The sequence below is a fragment of the Amblyomma americanum genome, chromosome 9 (genome assembly GCF_052857255.1).
Source record: "Amblyomma americanum isolate KBUSLIRL-KWMA chromosome 9, ASM5285725v1, whole genome shotgun sequence".
NCBI lineage: Eukaryota > Metazoa > Arthropoda > Arachnida > Ixodida > Ixodidae > Amblyomma > Amblyomma americanum.
Window position 1 is genome coordinate 64,913,645 of NC_135505.1, and position 25,798 is coordinate 64,939,442.

The following is a 25,798-nucleotide window of genomic DNA, read 5'->3' on the forward strand; positions in this document are numbered from 1 at the left end:
GGCCGCATCGGTCGAATTTCGATGAAGGCGAAATTGTAGAGGCCCGTGTATTGTGCGATGTGAGTGCACGTTAAAGAACCCTAGGTGGTCGGAATTTCCGGAGCCCTTCACATCGGCGTCCCCCATGACCTGAGTGGCTTTGGAACGTTGAACCCCCGTTAACCGAACCAAAGTGTGGTACTACGGCTTCAGAGCCGCCTCGTACATGCGAAGCGTATATGCACGCTTGCCAAACTCTCTACGAGCTTGTCATTATACGGCACTAAGATTCGCCTAAGCAGGCGCACGAAGAGTTTATAGCTCCTGTCCTGATGGGACGAGTCAGCTTTCGCTTTTGTCTTTTTGTCCAGAGGCACCAACGCCAGTTGTGACGGCCTCTGAGGAGCAGAAGCGGCGGTGCCCTCGAATGGAAAACATGCATGGAAGTGCATTCTTCACGTGGGTGCGAGGCAGTCCTCCGGAACGACCCGACTCGAGGCGCGCTTACAGCGGGGATGGGTGAGCACGACTGACGCATCAGTTGTTTCCTTACAGTAATGGTCTATATACAGTCTATAGAATTCTTATAGACTCCATTTCCTTCCTACGGAGATTTCTTTTTGTCTATTCGTAGTCTATAGACAAAATACCACTCAAAGTGTATCAAACATTTAACCTCGCGTTTGGGGCAAGATAGTCTTTGGCTTATGTGTCATTAAACCCAACACACGCACTTAAACTCCAGCCAGTAGCTGAATGGCCATATATCCATAGATTGTCTATAGACCGCATCTGGGATTTGTATTGCCTATAGACTGTTCTCTAGGGTTTGTTTATAGAACGAATAGAGTCTCTGGACAGTCTATAGACTGTTTAAAATTTTTTTAAGGGTTAAGTGACTGCCCCACGTGTTCTATAGAGTCTATAGACATTATAGACATTATAGTACATAGAGGGTCTAAAATGTTTTTGAGGATTGACTGCCCGACGTTTGTACTCGTCGCCAATGAAAGTGAACGAGGGGTAAACATAATATGGCGCTGTTGCAAGAGCCGAGATATAGTAAGTTTTTTTTAAGAATGAAGTTTTCATATGCTCAGCGAAGTATTAATTACTGAGCCTTTATTTTGTTTTTGTATTCGAAGCATCGTGTTTTCATTCTTATGGTCTTCCCGATGGTTCCCTGGACCTGTATAGACTTCGAGAGCGTCGTGTAGCCGTCCTCATTTCGCGTTTTCCAGAGCGCTGTGAAACCTGTCACTTTCATACCGAACTCTTGCCTTGTGCGAGTGACACTGCGTGACCGTGTGTGATGTACGATGTCATGCGCCTGGCACCGCCATGTATGAGGCAGACTTAGCATATGCATATACTCACACCTGCGCCCCTACACATGCCCTATACCAGGTGTTACAGGGATGATTTTAAGTAATTTTTCATAATACCATTTCTGATGTAAAAAGGTGGCTTTTGCAGCATGGTATTGCCAGGCTTGCCGGGCATACATGCACAGACGCATACATGCACAGAGGCTTCATTCTGCTCAGCAGGAAGAACATGTCCAAGCGTGCCAACCGCGGCAGCCCGCGCCGCAACTCGGCAAGTTGGCGTTGTTGAGCATGTGGCTCTTCGGACAAATGTGGCTTACATGCGGAAGAGGTCGCACATTGGGTCTCTGATGTCATTGTTTTTTAAAGAAGAGGCGTGACTGTTGGGGGACGAGCAGAAAATGTTCGTGCCATAGCACCTTTAGAGGAAGAGAGAGTTCGTCCACTCCTGGCGTTGGCTCGAACATTACCAGCGCTATTTTGTCTGTACAAGTCGGTTACTCTTCAGATTACGCAGTGTGCTGATGAGTATTCACCGTATAAGCTGTTGAAACAAGCCCAAGTCTAAAGCACACCATCCTAACTTTCATTCACATCGTGTGCTTTAGGTGTAAGTTTTAGGGTGTTTAACATCCCGTAGTGACTCAGGCTATGGGGACGACATAATGGAAATTTTGACCACCAGGGGTTCCTTAACCTGCACTGACGTCGCACAGTACACGGTGCTCTAGAATTTTGATGGAGGCGAAATTCTAGAGGCCCGTGTATTGTGCGACGTCAGTGCATGTTAAAGAACCGCAGGTGGTCGAAATTTCCGGCGCCCTTCACTACGGCGTCTGTTAGCCCGAGTCGCCTTGGGAGGTAGGTTAAACCCCCCTAAACCCTAAGCCTAAAGCACACGATATGAATGAAAGTTAGGATGGTGGAAATTTCGTCTTACATAAATTGTCATTGGCGATACCTAGTGTACCAAATTTCATACGAGCAATAGAGCTTAAAATAGTTGGTCATCAGGCCTGCTCTCCAAAGGGTACTATATATTGCATGGGGCGGTACGGAAGGTGGGTGACCACATGTGATCCGCACGTTCGCTTGAAAAAAGCGCCAATTTCGGAACAGCGATAGACCAAGGGAAATCGGAAGAAGCTGTCATCCTCATTGCGCATCGATAATGAACGAGAGCATGAAAAAACAGTATTTCCGGCACTGAAACACTCCGGATCTTGAGTAGGGTTTTGGTCCTCGCAGGGGCGGTATTTTGTCGCCAGTCAGGAAAGTGAAATTGTGGTAAAATGTAAGGGCCACCTCTGCCTCTGGACGGCTTTTTGTCGGAATCTTATCTTTGGGAATACAACGACGTACTTGGACATGATTGTAGTTAATGTGGCTCATGAAAAATGGAGTTGCAGATATACCCTACGATAGTGTGTTGGACTAATATTGCGATAAACAGTAGCAAACTATATACGCAATGCCACTTAATACAAACTATATAATGTACCTTGTCCGTCTTGACGCAATACCTAGGGCGTCAAAAAATGAAATACATTCTCTCTCCTTCCCTTGGAAACAGTGAAGTGATGAAGGTAGAAATGAAAGAAGGAAAGGGGAAAGAGGCGCCATGGTTCTGTCCCGGTTAATTTGAGCCCCCTGCTGTTTAGTAATCGGGACACATCGCACAGCGCATGCCCATTCTTGGTGCAGGTCCATATGGAGTAACGGTACGCTACTTTTGAATTGTTACCTACCCTCCAGGTAGGCTACCAGAAAGTATTGTGCTCGGGCTTCAGAGGTACCTCCTACTTACCATGCGTATATAGGGTGTTTCACCTAAGACTGCACACAATTTTTAAAAATAGATTAATTTGAGTTGGGAGCGTGCTTTTTTTCGGCATAGCATTGTCAGCAGCGTAATGCATCAGAATATGTGCTATCTATGAGCTCGTTAAGTAAGGTTGAACTTTTTAACTATTACTGTTAGGCTCCGTAATTATGGAAGGCGTGTAGCCTACCGCAAGGAATATCCATACCAGTTTTTAGAATTTCGGAAACGCGGTTACCTCTCCGCTGTGGCCCAACCAGATTTTGCTGTTTCGAAGAGTTACGTGCACTGTAAAAGTTGCATTGCGTGCAAGCTTCTCGAAAGCCCGGGTATTGTAGAGCCATATAGCCATAGCTTGTTGGGCGAAAGCGCCCAGTGTAACCACGTTTTCGAAATTCTAGAAACTGATATGGGCATCACTCACATTGGACAAGGCACCTGTCGATAATTAGAGCCTAACAGTAATAGGTAAAAAGTTAACTATTCATTATTATTTTACCAGCCTGTTATTTAACACATCTTAGCTGTGTTCTGACGTACTAGCACGATGACAAATCTACGCCAAAAAAGTGCTCTTCTAACTCAAAAAGCCTGTTTGTTTTTTTTTACACGTCTTAGGTGAAACACCCTGTATACACGTTTAAAGCACGCTCTATTCATGTCATTATATTTCACATGATGCACGATTTTTTTGCTTCCAGTTACACGAAGAGCTTGTATATTTGCGTTAATGGGATGAACCAATTTTTCGCTTTTGCCTTTATTTTCAGGGCCACCCACGTCACTGGTGCCGGCGCAAAAAGAGCCGCGGTAGCCTGGAATGAAACGCATTCGTCACGTGGGTTTGGCTCCGATAGCGACAGCCGGACTCAAGGCACACTTGCAGCCGGGAAGGGTGACCACGGCTGACGCATCAGTTGAGGTGACCGGCCCACGTGTTCACTCGTCGTCAGTTGAAATGGACGAACGGCAAACAAATCATATTATGGCAGTGCTGCAAGGGCCAAGATATAGCAATTATTGAAGCAAAAAACTTCACTACGCTAGGTAAAGCAGTCGTCGCGTAGGCCGGAGAATGGCGTTGAACGACGTTCAGCCCAACCACTTTAGCCGTGTATGACCATATGTGGGACAGTGATGGTTTCGAACCCTTAATTGACCCCTGATCTTGACGCATGCCCTTTCGTTGACTAATGACCTATACTTGACCATTTACGTTAGGTGACCTTTTGGTTCACATTTCAAAAGAACGTCCGATGGGGTGATGTGAAGCCACGTGATGACATCCGATGGCAGTGTCAAAAGACCGTGTGCTACCACGTCACAGCCACGTGGTCGTGTGGGTATATTTAGAACGGCTGTCGGGAGCCTATAGCGGAGCTGCTATGGACGAGCCTCATACGCTTAGCCAGCGTCCTTGCTTTTTGCTGGATTCCAGGGTTGGCCAATTTAAGCCACTACCAATTTTTTTAAGAGTGAACTTTTCATATGCTCAGCGTAGTAATTGCCAAGTTTCATCAAGTTTTTGTACTCAAAGCAAGGTGTTTTGACTCTTACGGTCCTCCTGCAAATGTTTCAGTGGACCTTTTTGGACTTCGAGGAGGGTATCATTTAAGCAGCGCATTACGCGTTATGCAGTGCACTGCGACGCCTGCCCCGTCAAACGGTAGCAAACGAGGCGTTGTTTTGAATCGTTTGAGAAGGGTACTGTATAAGGCGCCACAATCTAGTTTCATGTAGGCCTATTCGAACAGGCCTTAATCACATCGTGGAGAATATTTTCCCCAATGTATTTGTTTACATTTGATGCGCGATAAGGGGCGTCCTTTTTGTTACCTCTTCCAGTGGTGTGCCGCACTTAGAACGCTCCAGTATGTGCACTGTCAGTGCAGGTTAAAGATCCCCAGATGGTCGAAATTATTCTGCAGCCCTCCGCTACCACACCTCTTTCTTCCTTTCTTCTTTCACTCTCTCCTTTATCCTTTCCCTTACGGCGCGGTTCAGGTGACCCTCAAGACATGAGACAGATACTGCGCCATTTCCTTTCCCCAATAAGACCACTCCTTAAAATAGGCTGCATGCTTTCTTCTTCAGACGCCATTTTGTGGAAGTTTCTCTGTGTCATAATCAGGCTTAACACTGCGCTTCATCATATATCGTTGGTACAGGTGGACATGAAGTAATGATATGCTGCATTTGAATTGTAATAGTTTTCGATAGCAGTAGGCAACACATCAGGTTGTATGATATTGCATACTGGTTGAAACGACACAAAGCAATACAGGGTCACTTTTAAGGTTTGTCTGCATATCAAGTACTCTTGCAGCCCTGGTTGTCATCGTGGAAACAGCCGGCTGATGACCCCAGTACCCCTGTCATACCCCGGCACCTGGTACTTGCCACGAAAGCCGTGAACACCGACAGAACTTGGTGCGATGGGGAGTGGCTCAAGACAGCCGAGTTCGGATAACATGTCCGCGCCGACGCGGCAGGTCCACATTCGCAGCGCCCAAGGAAAGCGAATGGTGAGCACTTGCCTTTCTAGACAACGGTCGCACCGTTGCGTTGAAATAAGGACATGCCGAAGAATATTCGGTGAAGTCTGCTCCCTGGCGCATATTGTTATCAGTGGTAACCAGAATGAAGATTCCCGATAAGCTGAACAGTCATCCGAATAGGATGTAGATGTTAGTCTGATATCTGTGAGCAGTTTTGAAGAGACACTGAGCACGGCCTTTTCTGACTTTGTTGATGTGTGTCCGGCAGGATGACATGCATTTATTTCCGAGCAATATGGATAGAAATTTTTCCATCACTGGCCTCAAAGAGCGAAAGAAGCTGCGTGTGATCACCGTTTGCGAGCGGAAACTGATGTGGCCTTGACTCGGAGATCCGAGCTACCAAAACCTCTCTCGAAGCGCTGAAAATTACTTGCGAAAGCGTCTGGTGGTGACCACACCTGTGTTTCATTTTTTTCTCATCATCGCGGTGATAAAACATCCGCTCTCAGCAAAAAATTTTTGAAGCTTTATGGGGTCGGCACATATTAGGCGTAGTACAACACCATAGTCATCTTCGCTTTTCGAGTCCTTGACCTGAAAATTTTGGGTGACTATAGTACCTATGCTGCTGTGAATTTGTAGGGCTACTTCACACGATATTGTAATATCGAACACGAATATGCAGCACTTCGCTCATTGGCCACTACTTCAGCTTGTCCAATCGTCTCCACACACCTGAGCGACTCGGGAAGGAATTCGTAGTGCGATTGTTCGAAAGTGCTCTGCAGATGCTACACAGGCATGCTTGGCACTACAAAAAAAAAGTGAATAGAAGCGTAAAAGGTGGTTGAGAGTTTTATTTGCAAATTCTGCCACAAGCATGACGCGGTACAAAACTTTAATTCCTGCAAGTCAGTAACACTGCAGAATCCGTGTATTAATTTTCCTGTAGCTAGCAAAGTTTTCCTTTGGGCGAGTTCTTTTTTTAGATAGGTAGTACGTCAATTCTCTTACACCAAAAATCAGGCCTACCAAAGCCTGAAAAGGCTTGAGTGGCAGCGCCTGGCAGGCAGCGAACATAGGCAAAACAATGGGAAAAAAGAGATATTGCTACAAACTCAACACCAGAAAAAAATTACACAGAGAGACAAATATAGAGATATAACTATTAGAAGGGATGACAGCAATTTCTAAAATAAAAGCGCTACGCGCAATTAGCATGACTCAGAGCTTTTTTCAGTGAACACCCACCTGCTCAATGAGATTCAAAATCGACTTGTTTTATATTGACTAAAATCATACAAGTGATGTCTCACGTTAACACTGTTGGATGTGATCCTAAAGTCCAGGCCAAAACAACCAAATATTGCTTGTACATAAACAGCAACATTTTGAAGCATTGTAACAGACAACGCACGCATTACTTACTTGCCCTGTCAAGTTCTGTCTTCGTTTGTCTTTCTTTTTCATTAAAAAATCGGTCTCAGTATGCAACATAACAACCGTGTATATCACGGTAAAATGTCGAACGACAAGCTTATTCATTTTTATTTAAATGAAGCGATGTGTATTTTGCGGCTTGCGCATCCCAAATTCTTGTTTGCCTGAAAACCCCCAGCTGAGAAGGAATCGCCGCATCATTTATTATGTGAGAAATTGGCTTACAATGACCTCTACTGTTCAGATTTCGTCGGATATTATCAAACGGCATAATACCTGCGCCACGCCCAGAAAAAAAGGCAGTAATTGCTTTTTGTCTAGAATTTTGTTAAGTCCGGAACCTCACTACATGCAGGTAGAAATTATTACTACTATAAAACAGTGAAAAAGTTTTTATTTCGTAAAATGCAATGTTCGTAAGGGCAAAACCTTGTTAAGGCTGTCCATTTGTACTAAAATTAGGATCCTTTTGCAGAAAATGTTACCGCTCTTGAGTAACCAGTCGATAAATAAGGCATTGACTCACGCATCGACCCGCAAGCCACGAGTTTGTCAGAAGTGCCCCAAAAGCTGGATCCAGTCACAATGGAACTACAGTGCAAGTGTCTCATCTAACTGAAATCTTTGAATAAAACACTTGCTGAACGACAGCATGTTCTTTTTAACGAAGTTTCCTGCTTTTCTGCGTAGTACTGCTGCTGCGGGAGGTATTTCTTCTGCAAAGGAGTTTTGTAGAACTCTTAGCTGGCGAACGGCAGTAATTCTTGGAAATCCTGTTAAATAAGGAAATTGGGCGAAATTTGTGATTTAGTAAAGCACTAAAGTTGTCCGCTTTACACGGGTAAGTGTTTCGCTAGTCCAAACACGGTCAAGGCGTTCGCGTGTCCTGGAGTGTGGTGTCCTCTTTGTCGACCGTGCATTAAAGCAACAGATCTTGCATTCTTATAGGCGAGATTGAATGCTGGCCCTGAGAGCTGAGCTGGCTCACAACAGATGTGGCACCAACTAGCTCTGGATAAATGGAATTCAGTGCGTGGATGATTACGATTTTGCCATAACTGTGGAAAAAAAAGTTGCCGCCACTGTCTGGAAGACGTTGCAGTAACGAGCGTTAGCTGTTGACTTTACTAGATTTGATATACTTCATAATCACGTGGTTTGGCTTCTGTACGCCACATTGCATTTTTACGTCGTCATTGGCACCCGAATTTTCCCGCCATCTTGGATTATGACGTCGCCCAAGCCGGCCGCCTCTTGGAAGAGTTACTGAAGTCATAAATTAAATACCATTATTGGCCGACACCTTGGATTGATAAGTGACGTCACCGATCAATCACCAATTGGGTATATCAGCGACCTCATCAGTCACCAATTTTGTATACTAATGGCGTCACTAATCAATCGCCAGTTGGGTTGCTATATGGATTTACTATGGGGCCGCCATCTTGAATTCCTCGGACTAGGAAAATTCCACGCCGAAGAGAGCTGGTAGCAGAGTCCAAGAAATCAAGAAACGTTATGAGTAAGAGGTAACGCTCAAAAGAAAACTTACATTTACCTCCTGGGATCATCACAGCCCTCTATCTGCCATCGCACATAACAGCCAGCAGCTGTCGACTGCGACTGATTTCCAGAGCAGCAGCTAGGCAGCATTCTGTAGTTTCCAGCATTTATACGCTGGTGCCTCTGCGCCGTCCCACATTTTTCGTTATATTTGAACGCGCTTAGCCATAATTAACGGCGTATCACAGAAGAGCGACAGCTCTAATTTTTAGGAAGAAATTTAACTCCACGCTGGCTAATGGTAGGTGAGAGGAAATAGGCAATTATACTGCCATGTAGACGCAAATTTCTTTCAATGCCTTCTCGCAGTCGGCGCTCTTCTGGGCACCGTGCACCGATGCCGACTTCATCACGGGACCGAAGGCAGTGCTTTCGGCCTGCTGAACATCTTCAGGCAGGGGTAAGTTCTCTTCTCTTATTCTGCTGAGTCAGGCACGACTTGCAAACAGGAGTGCGGTTATTCCTGGTGCAAGAAAGAACCGTAACTGTATCCGCCCCTCCTACGAGTCTCCTGCACAAATTAGCACCTGCTCAGTTTGTGCCATTCTTTGGGTGCACACACCAAATCATTCAGCTTGTTTCTTCAGCAGCTGCCACTGAAGCTATAATAAGTATTGGGGTGACAGGTAATAGCTATAATAGGTATTGCATTCACACAGAGACCTGCCGCGGTTAACACCGAATTCGAGCAAGAGCAAAAATATTAGCGTCCACGTATGTCGCTAAAAATCGTACCGCATGTGATCGCCGACGCTTCAGAGGCTAGAGTGAGTGTGTCGTCATGCATGCGCCGCCCACTAAGGCGCAGCCAGAACCGAAACTAATAGCAACAACTAAAAATTCACAGTTAGGTTACGACAGTGTAACGCGAGATTCAGATGGAACTGCTTAGGACCACTGGTGTAGTGTTCACGTGATGACCCCTGCACTGGCAGGCGGCTGTTCCAAACAGAGCGACACTCGTGCTAGAACGGAGCAAGAAACTCGGAGAGGTCATCAAGAAGGAAAAGCGAGACGTTCCACGTAATGGCCGATTTAAGAAAGGTTCTCTAAGGACTTGGGGACTGTGGGGGCTTCACGCACGGAACCTAGTTTGCTCTAGAGCGTCGCCACAATGACAATTTTGAGTGGCCGGCCGATGTTCGGATCATCGCTTCTGACTAAAAACAGCTCCGTTGCATGTTAAGGGGCGAGCTCGATTTTGTGTTTGGGCCATCGCCGAAAGCCTTGTTGCTTGGAAAAAAACTAAGGGAGAATTCAAGATGATGTTCAAGATGCGCTACACAAGCACGATAGAAAGCCGGAAGATATTTCAAAAACGTTTAAAGGCGAATCCGTAACAGTCTATATTAACGAAAGGAGTCTGCTGTGTGAGAACGGCAAGACTCAAGGGAAGAAATTCTTGTTGACCAGCGGTCGCGAGAGGCCTGCATTTCTATGACGTCCAAATAACATAGGGATGAGGATTCTCTGAAGAGGTGAGCAACAAGCACTATGACCAGGATTCTATGAGAGGAAGTGCGTTCGCTCATGATGAAGAGCTTGGGCAGGATCAGCAGTTAACCACAGTTACGTTGGTGACCAAACAGGTACCTCGACGCATACACAGAATACCGCATTGACTGGGGCACTCACAGTTCAGTTGTGTGGTTTTTAAGATGCCCTTGAGCTGCACACAGAAGCAAGCATGAACGGGTTTGCCGGAATGTTACATAAACAGAACTCAGCGGGACTGTGGCTCTTGATTGCTGTGAAATATGTGACAAAGTTTGTGTACCCTGTGCGCAACACATCCACGAGAAGTGTAGTGCGAGTTTACGATGCCACATAAAGCACGTACAGTTTGTTTCGCGGAAGGCAGAGCTTTGGCGAAACCAGAAAAGTGATCTGGGAACAGTGGGCAGTGATCTGGAGGAATTGCTAGATGTACGCTGGGAGGCGCGCAGCTCTTACTCTATAGTCATTAAAGTGCTGTTCTGTAAACTGTAAAAAGCAGTTAAATTGAATGGCGCGCATTTCAACGCAAAAATACTTGTTACCCTTGTGCTGCGCTTCACATAAACGCCATTTCGAACATTGAATAAGGAGCGCTATGCTTTTCTCTAAGGCGAGGTCACTGAAGTCTACCCAAAGGTTGTGATTAGAGCAGGTGATATCGCTTTCATGTTATAGCAAACAAATGTTTGTTGCTTTTAGGGCAGTGACACTTCTTTTGATGCGGTACCTGTGCACTAAGTCATTGGTTGTAGAAAAAGAGTGACACCAGCGGCTAATTCCTCATGGGTAAGATCGCTCACAATTCCGCTGCGGGGCATTCCTTTTTTCCGCGCCTGCCCGTACATGCCAAGTGAGAGTATCTGGCAGGTCACTATTTTCCCAGCAACAACACGGCAGCAGCACATTTCGCAAAAGAGTTTCAAACGGTGACAAGCAAGGTCTTCTTTATGTCGTTTCAGAATGCTTGTTTTGAAGGCGATGCATTCTCGGGCTATTTAGGCCTCTTTAACATGGACTGAATCCTACCTTGGCCGGACTAATGTTGTGTTGTGTTGGTTTAAAGGTCTCATAAGGATCTGAAGCTACCATGCTACAAGCTAACGGTCGGGTTAAAGGAGGCGTTATTGAGCACAACGTATTTATTTACATGTACGATGTGATACGGCGCAGCGCATCCTTTTATGTTCTCTGTCTCTCTAGCATGCAGCATGTAAAACCGTCTGGTATGCTTAAAATAGGCTACACACTCCATGGTTCAGGTGGTACTTTGTTAAAATTCGCCTCTCTTGTAAGCTAACTTAAACTACGCTTTACCGTAATGATGTTAGTGCAAGTGCATATGAAGTAACAGCATGCTGCTTTTTAATGGTAATAGTTTTTCATAGGGATGGGTACTATACAGGTAGTACGTGATCGCATGTTTATGACAACGACATGAATCAATACAGAGGCACTTTTAAGGTTTGTCTGCATATCAAGCACTCTTGCAGCCCAGGTGACGGGTGCGGCTTTTTTTTCGTCATGGAAACAGCCGTCGGAGGCACCAAATGCCCCAGGTGTACTCCGATACCTGGCCAGGAAAGGCGTGCAAACCGACACAGCTTGGTGAAACGTGGCGTCGCTCGAGCCAGCGGAGTTCGAATAACATGTCCAAGCCCATACACGCTGTTGCGCCGAAGGAAAGATCGAATGGTGAGCCCTTGCCTCTCTTGAAAAACGTAGCTCAGAGCCGACGCATTCTCCTACCGAAGAATTGCATTCCGTTAACCATAAGCCACATATCACACGCATCTGGGGAGCCACAAAGTGCAAGAGATCCCATTTCTTTTCGAACACGCAAACTAAGTTGCCCGAAGAGTTGCATTCCCGCCTGTAAATTTGTGGGCGTAGGTGCCCTTTAGGGTCCGGTGGAAGATTAGCCTCCTGGGATGCATATACAGTTTAGCAAGGGACCAGCAGCTCACTATAGGCATCGAGGTGCTGGAAGTGGTGAAGGAACACGTCTACTTAGGGCAGGTAGTGACAGCTGATCCAGATCGTGAGAGGGAATAACTAGAACGATAAGAAAAAGTGGGGTGGAGCTCATATGGCAGGTTATCTCAGATCATGAATGGCAGTTTATCAATGTCCCTCAAATGAAAAGTGTACAACAGCAGCATCTTACCGGCAGTCACCTGCAGGGCAGAAATGCGGAGGCTAACAAAAATCATTCAGCTTAGGTTAAGGACTACGCAGCGAGCCATGGAAAGAAAAATGAAAGTTGTAACGTAAAGAGACCGGAGCCGGCAGAGTGGGCGAAGGAACAAATGCAGGTTAATGACATTCTAGTCGAAATCAAGAGGAAGAAATGGTGTTGTGCTGGGCATGTAATGCGAAGGCAAAATAACCGCTCGTCTTTAAGGGTAACGGCGTGAATTCCAACAGAAGGCAAGCGTAGCAGGGTGCGTCAGAAGGTTAGGTGGGCGGATGAGATTAAGAAGTTCACACGCATAGGGTGGGTGCAAGTGGCAAAAGACGGGGTTAATTGAGAGACGTGGGAGAGGCCTTTGCCCTGCAGTGGGTGTAGTGAGGCTGATTATTATTATTATGATGATTGTGATGATGATGATACAGCGCTGGACTGGCTGGTCTCCCCTCGGCCTAGATGACTGCTTTCCCGCGCAGAACGTCGCGACCATTTCCTCGTCTTTCGCGCATAGTCCCCGGTGCGCGACGCCAGTTTTCTATAAAAGAAGGAAGAGTCTGTACGCTGTAGGCTTACAATGCAAGCAAGGTTGTTTGTTTCAAGACGCAAAGTGCTGGCGCCTACGACCACAAGCGAACAGTGCCTGCCATGTATTCACAGTACGGTTTACCTACCTTGATAAAAGGCGCATCCCTTACCAACGGATCCGTTTTTTTCCTCGTCAGGCTCAAAACTATTTGTGCATTTTGTGCGGCCTCTACTTTATGATTTTCTGCGCTGTGTTAACTTGCTTACCGGCAATCCCGGCCGATTCGGCGACATGTCTCGGAGGCCTAGAGGCAAAAAAACACCCGTCTGCTGGTTTGTCAGTGCGATTTAAAGAAACGCAGGTTGTACAAATTACTCCAGAGCCTTCTACCCACAAACACCTTCTACCCACGGTAGCCACGGCGCCGCCACGCTGAAGGCTCGAAATGCTGCCGTAATATAGCTATCGATACAACAAAATTAGCTGCGGTTTAACTTTTGCTGAACCTGGTTAGAGAGCGAAAGCTGTCATGTATCTGGGCAAGCAGACGCAACTTGGCATCTGTAACGTTGAGCGCGTTCTACAGACTCCGTTCCGCCAGCGCGCCCACCATGCCACTCTGGCAGGTGGCAGTTAAATTAATGGTTGATCGCGAGAGGTTGGTCACCCAATGAACGCCGCGTGCTGCCTATCGCTGCTGTTCCGAGTGTGTGTCAATGTTGACAGCGGTAATGCATGCAGCCCACATCTCTCTCTCACCACCGCCACGAACCTGAAACCGTTATTGAGGCGTCTACTGACACAGGGAGCCAGTTATGCGCTCATCCTTTCCTCAAAATCATCGGAGTGTAGAGAGTTGTCAACGCCAACGCCAATGAACACAGAACGCCGACAGCTGTCGCTTTTTACATGCCGTATTAGCTGAGCAAATCCACATACTAATTTTTTCGGTCTATGGATGTTATTATAACGTCGAGAGCAGTAGACACTTTGTAGCTGTTGACCGGAACTGGGCGGTCATATGTTCTAGCTTCAAAAATCAACTGAGAAGTGAATTCTAGGTGTCTCGGTTGCTGCGCGGAAACTGGCCAGATTTGCGACATTTCTACTTTATTTTGTTGCCTTTTCGGGCTTCTGAGGTCTTCCGTTTCCTTCCTGGGAAATCACAGGGAATACTAGAGACACCGTGGCACCTCGCGTGTGCAAAATATAGCGGCAAAAATGTAAATCTATTGACAAAAAAATTCGAAACTAGTTTTTAGCTTTGTGCACCAAGCTATAGCTTCATGCATCCAGACGTAATACACGCTGTTTTTTGCTGAAGCTTCTTCAATTTGATAGCTGCATCAGGTTCGCTTTTTCAAGCGCTTCTTTCGGAAATTCTTTCGCACTTCTCGCCTTGAGAGTTACGAGGGTGCTTCTTTTCGTCTTTGTTCTTTCTTTTTTTCTCTACCTTTGCGATTCTACTATGCAACGAAGGAACCTGACTTTCGGTCACTTTTTCGCAGCCCGGAAGGCACCAGCGGGTAAGTGCAGGAGTGTTCTTCAAAGCCTACTGCGTCGTCTCGTGTACCTGCACCGCATGCAGACTTGGCTTTTTCGAGGCAGTCCTGCAGCCTTTGTCACGCTACTATGGCGAGGGGAGGGGAATTGACGTTGAAAAATCCCTGTCCGCGATGTCCAGTACACGCTTTTCCGTAATCGTAGCTGACCTGCAATCCCACTGAAGCTCCTAGCTTATATTTTGAGTACATCCTTACTTCTTAGTTTACTTACGGCGAAGTATGCGCTCCGAAACCAGATGAGGGAGTTGCTTTCCTTCTGGCTTTGGCAACTTCCCATACTCTGCTTTTAAACCTTCTACTTCCACCAATCTCTAATACATTAGAAATCGTTTAGGTTCTGTAGGAGACGGTTAAGTTTAAACGCACTGCTTTTCAACCGGTTTGTTTAATTGGTGTTAAGGCAGAGACTTTAGCCAGATGTCGAATTATGCTCAAGAAAACAAAACAACGCAGAAGCACAGGACATGAAAGAAGCAACTGCTATTTATTTCGCCAGAATCGAGATATATACAGCTGGAATAAAAACGAGTTGCTAGTCGGCGCGTAGTGCTCTCGTGTTGTTTCTCGTCCCGTGTTTCAGCGCAGTTTTTTCTTCTGTTTAGGCAATCAAGAACCGCTCATGATTTGGGGTGAAGTGGGGATCGAATGTGAAATTTATTATCTGACATAGAGCAATGTAATCTGGCACGGTTATTAAAGTAAACTGAATGATTAAATGCAAAGGTTGGCTGAAATACCTTGAGAAGCGTCACATTATAAATTGTTATAAGTGCAATGCTCATACAAATACAAATCCTGCGGTTTCTGAATATTGAATTGTTTTCCGAGACTTCCGCCGTTTGATCTCCACGTAGTTTTAAATCCAGAACCTTTAGTTATATATACGTCAGATACAGTTTTCTGTCATTTTTACGCAAGGTTTCTGTTGATATTTATTGGGAAGCAGATGTCAGATTGTGGTGTAACAACCTACTCTTAGGATCTTTTTCACTACACTAATTAATTTCCTAATTGTGTTTAGTAACAAACGGTGTGACATCATTCTTCATAACGGCACATAACATCATTATTTATTACTCATTATCATTAAACTTAGAACCCCTGGAGGACAAAATTTCCGGAGCCCTTCACTACGGAGGCCCTCATAACTTGAGCCGCTTTGGGATGTTAAACCCCCGCACACCCATAAACATTCGTTCGTCTGGAGTAGCGCCGGCTGCGAACATTCGGTGTGTGCCTTCGAATAACGAGTAGCCAGTTATGTTAGGAAAAAAAGATGGAAATCGAAGTTTCTTAATATATTCATTGCATAAAAAAACTTTCTAGCCCTTTTAAATTAGACAAATGAATTTAAACTAGAGCATACTTTTTCACCGACCTGATCGAAGATAGAATAGTGCCACGAGTCGTGCTGCAGTAGTCAGGCTGTCAATCTTTGCGGTGTCAGATATGGAAACGAGTGCTCGTGGAGAATAACTGTTTCCAGCTCCCCGGAACCCTAAATTTCTTCCCATTATTTCCTTGACTTACAGGGCTTGAAACCGTGCCTGTTCAGCAGGGAGCCAACTGAGCCTCCAACCAAGCCACCGCTGGGGATCACCACAGACGCTTGCGGTAGCCGTTCACAAGGTAACCCTGTTTCCGCCACTGTTTCGGTGCATGGTGCGAGCTACAGGGGGCACTGACTGCACACAATGGCTGCTCTAGCGCTAAGCATGTAGTTGCCAAAATAGGAACAACGCCCGGTGGGAAGACTGGCGGAGATAACCTCGTATCTTTGCCGTGCTCTTAACACTCACAAAAATTTCTTTATACAGTCTATAGACTGTTCATAGACATCTGCCTGTAAAATCTATAGACTCTCTGCAGACAAACCATAGAGAATAGTTTTTAGGCAAAGGAAATTCTATAGACAGTATATATACAAATCTATAGATCTATGGCTATACACTTTTAGTAGAATTTTATCTGTAGGTAACAGTCTATAGACTATGAATACACACAAAAGAATATGTAGGAAGGCAATAGTCTGCGCAGTCTACAGACTCTCTGTAGACCAATTTTCTAAGGCGTGATACCGCGTATTTTCGTTACGACTGATTTCTCTCTTTTTTGGACGGCTTTTCCACTTATGCCGGCAGTGTTGATAGCCGTAACCAGTGTTATTCCCAGACTCTGTTATCTAAAACGGGATTTCAAAAACAAAAGTTGCTAATTCGATCATTCATTAAGCTGAAAGACATGTGTACTGTGCTAAAGAAAGTATAAACAACGTGCCTTTTGACTAGTACCCTTGAGCACCAAGGACCTGTAGAACTTTTCACTGTCTGCAGCCTGATTCAGCTCGTGTGCGTGTTTGGCAGTGCTGCGCATGCGCAGTAGATGCCTGTATAAAATCCGCCAATCAGAACACTGCTGGCACACAGTCAAGTGGAAATCTGGCTGCGCTCAAAAAGGCAAATGTAAAAAATTAGCTGCGGTTTAACAACTGCTAAACCTGGTTAGAGAGCGAAAGCAGTGGTGTATCGGGAAGCAGACGCGGCTTGGCGTCTATAACGTTGAGTGCGTTCCGCACACTGGATTAGCAGCGCGCCCACCCTGCCACCCTTCCAGGTGGCATGCAGTTAATGTTTGATCTCGAAAGGTTGGTCACCCAATGAACGCTGCGGCCTGTTCTACCGTTCTCTGCCCGCAAATCGAAAGGTCAAAAGTCAAGTGGTGCGAAACCCAGGAGGACCACATATGGTAAGGCGTGTAGCCACACTTGACCCCAGGCTCACATGGCTTTCCCTAGCGTAGTGAACCTTTCGCTTCAAAAGTGTTATATATGTATTCTCAGAGTTCACACAATACAGGTCACTCCGCAGATTTCGTGCCCGCAACGTACCATTGTTCTACAGAATGCGCGGTACAGCTTGTAGTCCGTGTTCGTGCAATTCAGTGGGTGGAAGCTCACGTAAGATTCTCTTTCCGCAGCCCGGCCGACGTGGACCACCACTGTGCCGCATAGAATACTTTCGTCGCGTCTGGAGGAAAGTCCCAAGTGACCAGCCAGCCATTGACTTCCTTACATCCACTGCAATGGTAGGGTGAGTCCTTAGTTCTCAGTGAGTAGCGTGCGGCAATTATCTCAGCTGTAGTGTGGTAGAGAACTTGGAATATCAATACAACAGCGCATACACAATTCCCTGAATTTTCTTCCTCGTGAGCACCACACAGGGTGAAACATATCGTCTATGCTGGTCCCGTCAACTGATCTACCTAAAAACCGTGCATCGTACGCAGTATTCTTCCACGTTTGAGGGCTAATATAATACGGAAGGAAATATAACGATATTTAAAGACAACACCAGTGTCTCTGAATTTTCAGGCTTCGACATATCAGAAGCCGCTAGCTAGGGTACCACTTTCTTCGCCATATTTTGTTTCCATTGAAAGCGAGTATTTTTTAGCCTGAATACATTGTTCAAGCCTCAAGACTCAACAGACGATTTTATTATATACCCTGACCACTGTGCCAGTAAGCATTTTTACAGAGACGTGTAAAATTTGAGCAAATTTTCACAGTTAATGGAAATATAAAGCATTGAAAAGCCACGATTTCACTAATCAATGCCCATGAGATCGCGGAATCACTTTCGATCTCGATGATGCACAGTACACTCGGAATTAAAAAAAAAAGCTATCTATACATACTGGAGCAAAAACCTGGCTGCAAAAATATGGTGGATGATGCGCCCTCGAGCTCCCCGTTTTGTAAACTATTGATAAATTTTCTCAGAACAAGATAAATCGCTGCTAGGTGTAGCACATCCTTTCTATACAATTTTATACAGAACACTTTAAAGAGCTAGCCAGGACGGTTATGCCACTTGCACATTGACATTCACAACATTCGATACATCCGCATACTGCGGTAATCGTTTCGGAGTGAAGCTCAAGAAATGAGCATGACAAGGCACGCGCCTAAGAAAAATTGGTATCTTCACGCCGCTGAGGCAATATACAGCTGTTACCTTGAACCGAGGCGTGCGTTTCCTGTGGCCCAGTCGTTCTTGTATCATATTTCAGGGCTATTTACAATTGGAGCTGAGTCATTCCTGCACCTGGTTAACGCCTGTCGCGGCCACCTCGACGTCCGCACATCGCAGTGCAGGTTTCGTGTCTATCTTTGCTGGACAGGCGACATAGTAGCAAGTCTCCTGGAAGGAATTTATATCCGACTCCACCAGTAACCTTGAACTACAGTGTCACATGCATATCGTGGTCTACGTGGTAAACGACACAAAGGTAGCGAAAGATACGTGATATATAATGTGTACTCGTATCGTGGCTTTAGCGCCAGCTTCAAGCAACCGAACTCCGCTCCCCTGGCCGGCAAAGCAAATTAGAGAAGGGCAAGGAAGGCATTCAGGCAAGTGAGTGCGCGAAAAAGGTCTCTGGCCAAACTGGGTCCCTGGGCCCACTCCATCCATTGGCATGTATGTAAGTATATATGTATAGGCTATACGTGACCGAATACATGAGCTTTTTTGGCCGATTGGTAAGGTGCTTAACCTGCACCTGCGAATATAACGCTTTGGGAATGTGTCTGAAGTTTTCGAACAGCGCTTGTCGACGATCTTGCCCAAGAAGTCTCCAGACTGCATTTCAGCAAAACCGTTTGCGGCATGGAGTCTACAGATGTGCACGCGACATTTAAAACTTGCTATTTAAGCTTCTGGAGCTGTTTTCTCGAAGCTATAGTGAGACCGGCCACATTGGAAATATCTGCTGGACGGAACAAAATAGTAGAGCCATTTCGTGGCCACACAAAAGGATCTCTTTTCTTTAATGGCAGAAGATAGTCTGCAGCTGTAAATTTTTCTTCTCTCACGTGATGCGGTGTTTTTTTTTAAAGGACACTCTATCTGTCTCGTTACAGAAACAGCTTCGGACTGTAAAGAAAGTAATTAATTGGGCACAAACGTATATCTTCTAAAGAATTGGGCAGCAAATCTGTTTACGTTGAAGTGTGCGCCGCGCGCCAATTCGTAATGTTTTTGAAGTAATCATGTTATTTTTTAAACTGGAGGTTCGTGACGAATTCACAGCAATTTCCAGGTATTTCTCGACTGTAGAACATAATGCTTGTCTGCAAGGGATAAAGTAGATTTTACTGGAGCGAGGACCTGCTTCAACTAATCGTCGAATGGACGCGGAAAGCTAGCGATATGTGCCGTTAATGAACTACTGGGCAAGACGCGTCAGATCTTCCCAGTCCTTACAGGTTACATGGGGAAGAAACAACCACTGAGAAGTCATGAGGAGTATACGTCCGAGCGGTGCACATTTATGATAGATGTGCTTCTTCGTTGTGTGTGGTTGCAGTTGCCATGATGAAGTCTTATGTAAGATGTTCGTTGCACAGCTCAGACAGAGAACAAGACCAGTGCTGCGCCTGGAATGCCTGCAACGCGTAAGGCTGCCAGCCAGCCACTCAGCCACGAGAGTTCAGCGCAGCCACCGTTGTACTACAGTGGCCCGGTGAGTGATCGCTTTCGAATGAACGGGAATCCAAATGTGTGTTTCAGATTCTTAATTTTTGGTATTATTTTGTATGTTACGTACACATTATTCGAAGAATTTTGTTCTCTGAAAATAATAATATTTTGGGGTAAAAGAGGTACGAAAAACGTCCTGGCAGAGGCAGCATTTTCGCGCACAGCGCTATTTCGGAACCTTTCAATGAGGTACAAATCAAGGTATATAAGTTGTGATGGGTATGTTTTGCGTGCGAAAGGCAAAGGTTAAAAAACGTGTGTCAGGTTTATTTCTGCCGTAGCGAAAGAGTTATTGGCTCTTAAAAAGGATTTCCATAAGGCAGCAAGTGTAAGATAATGGAAAGACTTATCAACAGATTTTATGCCAGGCTAGAAATCGCACACACATGCACCTAACACACAATTTATTGTTTTTGGGAGCACAGCCACCAACGTGCCAGCACTGCATTGTCCCACTTTCAGTTTGATATTTTTTTGCGCATCGTCGCACGTGTTTTAAAAAAATTTATGAATTTTACATACCAGTTCATCCTCACCTTTTATTAAGGGATGATCCCATTGTACCATTTGTGATGTCATTGATTATTTAAATTGAATCAGAATTTTTTGTCATCATTTAAAGCGTTCATTTTTTACTTCAGCATAACTTACTGAAAAGATATACCTTGGCACTAACGGGAGCTGTAGCCAATCACGGTGGAAGGGAACTCTATTCTTGCTCCTGGCAACACAAAGTTAAATAGACATTTTTCTGGCGCTCTTTGGCCTTAGTTGCTCGTGTGTCATTAAACTCCCAACTAACTTATTAATGCAGCAAGTCTCGCATGAGGCTGACTTTAGATTTTTTTTCTCCGTGATTCTGGGACGCACCTTTAAATTTTGAAAAACTGTGGAGCGTCTGGGGCTAAAAGAATTTCACGACTTTTGTTTCTTAAACACGAGAAATATTGTCTGTGATTTCTCACCTGACGTGTCTGAATATCATCATCAGCCTGACTGCTCCCGCTGCCGAACAATGGCACCTTCCATATCTCTCCAAATAAACAAACCGCTTGTCAACCAGCCGCCACCACCTGATCACCGCAAAAATCTAATTCTCATCCTCATGCTAACGGGTCCTGCTCACAGTTTGTAGGTGATCCACGCACTGTTCCCGCTTCGTTCGAGCATCGCCACCTTTCAAGAGCGGGTGCTCGGCGCCTACCTGTGGCACGCTCCTGCTGATTTCCAGTCATCGGCAATACTCGGCGGCCTCGTGCCGCTGTTACTATCGCCTACGCCTACCTGCGCAAGGAGCCGTCATCATCCACTGCGCAGAAGACGCCATCAGCAACGACTGCAGCGCCCGTGGACACGGTACAAGTACCCTTGAAGACAAGCGCTCATCGGGATTTGCAGCCGTGTTTTCGATGCTAACGGGTCCTGCTCACATTTTGTAGGTGAGTGTGCCCGCCTTGCGGACATTACTTTCCTGTTACTGGCTGCAAACCCCACGTGTGCATTGTTGACTGGGGCATGGGTATCGATCTGTGCACGTATCGTGTCCGCATAGGCTCTTTTGTCGCACGCGATAGAGGGACGAGCTCGCAGCCTCCGGTATGGTTGAGGTCATCAGGTCTGCGCCATTTGTGGAAACCGGGTGGGCACCTACCTACTGTCTTGTTCTGTGTCACGTACCTACTGGTTTGTGCTGGCGACGTGGAAACAAATCCAGGCCCGGACAAATCGGAGCACATTCTATCCCTCGTAAAAGAATTAGCTTCATCATGTGAAAAGTTCCAGAAGGAAACATCTAGCAAACAGAAAGAAATTCATACGAACGTCGCAGAAATCAAACGACAGCTCTCAACAATTGAGGATCGCCTTGCTGTCGTCGATGACCTGCGCGAAGACGTCAACATTGTGAACTCATTGATAAATGAATCTCAGGCTCTGTTAAAATGTATAGAGTCAAGGCAAACAGGGCAGGCAGATCTGGTCCTTGATGACCTGAATAACCGGATGCGCAGGAACAACCTGGTTTTTAAGGTCATTGCTGAAACTCACAAGAGAATTGGAAAGACACAGAAAAGGTAATCACTGAATTTACATCGGCAAATCTTGACATCCAGGCAGGAGAAATTGAACGAGCCCACAGAGTAGGACAGTATAAACAAGATCATGTCCGCCCTGTAGTAGTAAAGTTCTTGAACTTCAAAGACAAGTGTAACATCTTAAGGAACGCTCACAAGCTCAAAGACATAGTTATGCCCCGGGTCTGGATTGCAGAAGATTTTTCACCAAGAATGCAATTCATACGAAAAAAGCTCCGGGATTTTGTGCGCGCGCAACGGGAATCTGATACTGAACAACCTGTATATATATGACAGCTCGCAAGATCGGGTAGTTTTACTTGAGAAGCGTGAAACGGCCAGCCCCAAATGACGTAGAAACAATAAAGTTGAAGGGGCACTGTCCATCATCGTGTCCAACTTCCGAAGCCTGTTAAACAAACAAGACAAGCTGTGCGCTCTCATTGAATGCTGTGCTGCCGATATTATCCTTGGCACTGAAACTTGGTTATCGCCTGATGTTACGAACAACGAACTGTCACTTTCAGGCTGTTTCACGTTGTTTAGAAAAGACAGGCTGACTTCTCATGGTGGCGGCGTGTTAATTGCCATCCAAAACTGCTTTCAAGCTCGCATTGTGGACACCGGCTCCGACTTGGAAATTTTGTGGGTTGTGGTGCACTTATCGACCGCTGTTACTTGTGCCATCGGTGTATGTTATCGCCCGCCAGATGCACGGATTTGTTGACGAAATCGGCGAATCACTCAGCTTTCTTGCAAACAAGTACCCGAACGCCGAAATAATCCTGGCTGGTGATTTCAGTTATCCCGGAATAGACTGGCTGGCATGCGCACCCACTAGTGGTACAAGACAACGCGAATGTATGGCATTTCTTGATTTACTTTCCTTGTTTAATCTGACCCAAACCGTATCCTGTCTAACGCGTGGAACTGCCGCCTTAGATCTGGTGCTGACAACTGAGACAGAAAATATGCATGTCAACGTACTAGAGTGCATTAGCGACCATAATGTCATACACAGCGAGTACGCCCTACCGATTAAAAAGCCTGAAATGCAAAATAAGGTCATATAAGATTATACTCGAGCAAATGTCGACCAAATCTTGAGCGAGCTTTCGTCATTCTCCGAAGAATTCTTAAACACATTTCTTTATCTTGACAGCACGGAAAATTGGAGAACAGTCCATGACAAGCTAATTGAACTGAAAGATAAATATATTCCAAGAATTACCATTGCCCCATCAATGCACAATACATGGTTCACTTCACAAGTAAAGCGATGCTTCAATAAGAAGCGTTTATACTCTTGAGCAAAACAGACTGCCTCGAATGGTGATTGGGAGTGTTACAGGAATCATGCAGCAGCTTGCAAGAAAAAGATTGAGGCAGCTAAAGACAAATTTTTTAATCACGAGATATTGGCTTTATTAAAAATAATACCAAAAAATTTTGGAAAGTAATAAATCCCAAGTCCTCAGCTAGAAATTTATCAATTATAAAGGATGACGAACACCTTTCGCCATCACAAGAAGCAACAGAATTTAATTTATTTTTAGTTCCGTATTCACTGAAGAGATGCCAATCCCCCCTGATCTTAACTTCACTTCTATTAGTGCCACCATGAATAATCTGATCATCACTCGTGAATGGATAGAGGAAGCTATTGACAGACTACAAATTAACCCGTCGCCTGGTTCAGACGGCATATGCCCTAAACTGCTAAAATTAACAAAACCTATTGTATCTCACATTTTTACTGCCTTGTTCCAGCAATCCCTTCACACCGGGTGCGTACCGGACTCCTGGAAACTTTCTCGTGTTACTCCCATATTTAAATCCGGTCACCAATCCATGCTAACAAATTACCGACCTATCTCGTTAACCAGTATACCCTGCAAACTGTTGGAGCATATCATATCATCAGCCATAATGAAATACCTAATCGAACACAAGTTCTTTTCCCCTAATCAGCATGGTTTCCAGCATGGTCGTTCGTGTGAGACGCAGTTGTTTGAATTAATAACCGACCTTCATCATGCTGTGCACGATAAATGAAGGATTGGCGCTATATTTATTTATTTCGCGAATGCGTTTGATAAGGTACCCCATGATCGTTTATTACTGAAGCTAAATTCTCTCGACATTAACAAGCAAATTATCACCTGGATTACTAACTTTCTTACCAATCGTTACCAATATGTCTGTGTAAATGTGTGTTGTTCTTCCCCAACCGTGGTAAAATCTGGCGTGCCGCAAGGCTCGGTGCTTGGACCAATTTTATTCCTGATCTGCATTAATGATATAAGTGAATTTATTACCTCTACTACTAGATTATTTGCTGATGACTGCGTTATATATAGACAGATTACCAAACCTGACGACACCAACTCTTTGCAGTCAGACCTGGACAGAATCACCACTTGGTGTGAACAGTGGCAAATGCCAATTAGCGTCTCTAAAACACAGGCTATAACATTCACCACCAATAACCAGCTTCAAAATCATTGTTATTCCATGAATAGTATTCCCATTGAGAATGTCTCTACAGTCAAATACCTAGGTGTTCATTCTTCGTCTGATCTAACATGGAATAACCATATCAATGCTATTGTTAGTAAATCATCTAAAGCACTTGGTTTCATCAGACGTCACTTGCACCAAGCTGATCCTGCCCCCAAACATTTAGCCTACACTACCCTCGTCCGCTCAAAATTAGAATACGCATCCTTAATTTGGAACCCGCATCAATTGTACTTAATTCACAAACTGGAATCAATACAAAATAAAGCAGCGAGATTTATAACTAAGAACTATTCACGTCAGTCCAGCATAACGGCAATCAAAGCATCGCTAGCAAAGCAAAGCAAAGCAAGCAAAGCATCACCAATAACGCCAAAATATATGCGCGAAAGCAAAAAATTCTCTGTCAGCTGTTCTGAATTTTTTTCGAAATTCCAAGGCTGGCACTTAATCCGCCAAGCATGCCTATACCCTGGGAAAGCTTCCAGTGGCTGCGCATTGGCAGCTGCGTGGCGCCAGCTCACAGGCCTGAGTCTTCGGCTCGTGAGCGCTCGCGAACAGCGCGCTTCTGTAAGCCGGTGTCTCGCACTCGTAGCTTCCACGTTGCGGCCCCAGAAACCTGTCCGCGAATATTACTTTTTAATAAGCAAGCACTGTACGACTTCGTTAGCGGTTTAGTATCATCACAAAGCTTGTCATCACCATAACGTTCGAATGAATTAAGCTATAAGAGAAAGATTGATTGCATTAGACAGGACATCACAAAATCACGCAGGGAAAATCATGAGGTTCATGTGGGGTAATTAATTAGAGCTAAAAATGTCCAAACTGGTCGGCGCCAGAGCAAAAGTGGCGCCAAATTTCAAAACATGAGAAGTGGGTGGAGCTAAAGCGTGACGCCAAATTTGAAAGACCAGGAGTGTGGGCGGAGCGAAGCATGGCGCCAAATTTGAAAACGAAGCATGGCGCCAAGTTTGAAATCTCAAGATCGGCCATGATGGAACTTGAATAATTTATGCAAACAGGCAAAGAGGGTAAGGAGGCGTCAATGCTTACGCATTCCTCCAATGCGGGTGCCGCAGTTACCTCATAATTTTTATAGGCCAACATGATCTGGTACAGAAGCAGGATGGGGTGGCGCCGCTGTCGCCAGGTGTCTCTCACAGCGGTGGGTGTGGCCCATAGAAATGCACGTAAACAAATTATTTAAACAGCGTCCCCATAGCCCATGTTTCGCATACGGACGTTGAACCC

At 45.3% G+C, this 25,798-nt stretch overlaps 1 protein-coding gene and 1 long non-coding RNA gene across 2 annotated transcripts in view; both read left to right on the forward strand.

Moving 5' to 3' along the window:
- Positions 1-5,550: 5,550 nt before the first annotated feature.
- On the forward strand, positions 5,551-11,786 carry LOC144104898 (uncharacterized). The gene is made up of 3 exons (XR_013308650.1): positions 5,551-5,654; positions 8,943-9,033; positions 11,621-11,786. It is a non-coding gene; the product is annotated as an uncharacterized LOC144104898 (long non-coding RNA).
- An 8,033-nt stretch (positions 11,787-19,819) lies between these two features.
- LOC144104472 (uncharacterized) overlaps positions 19,820-25,798 on the forward strand; it is a 30,147-nt gene continuing 24,168 nt past the window's right edge. The window contains exons 1-2 of the mRNA XM_077637511.1: positions 19,820-19,935; positions 21,088-21,391. The gene's annotated coding sequence lies outside the window, so the exon portion shown is untranslated. The remainder of the gene's footprint in view (positions 19,936-21,087; positions 21,392-25,798) is intronic.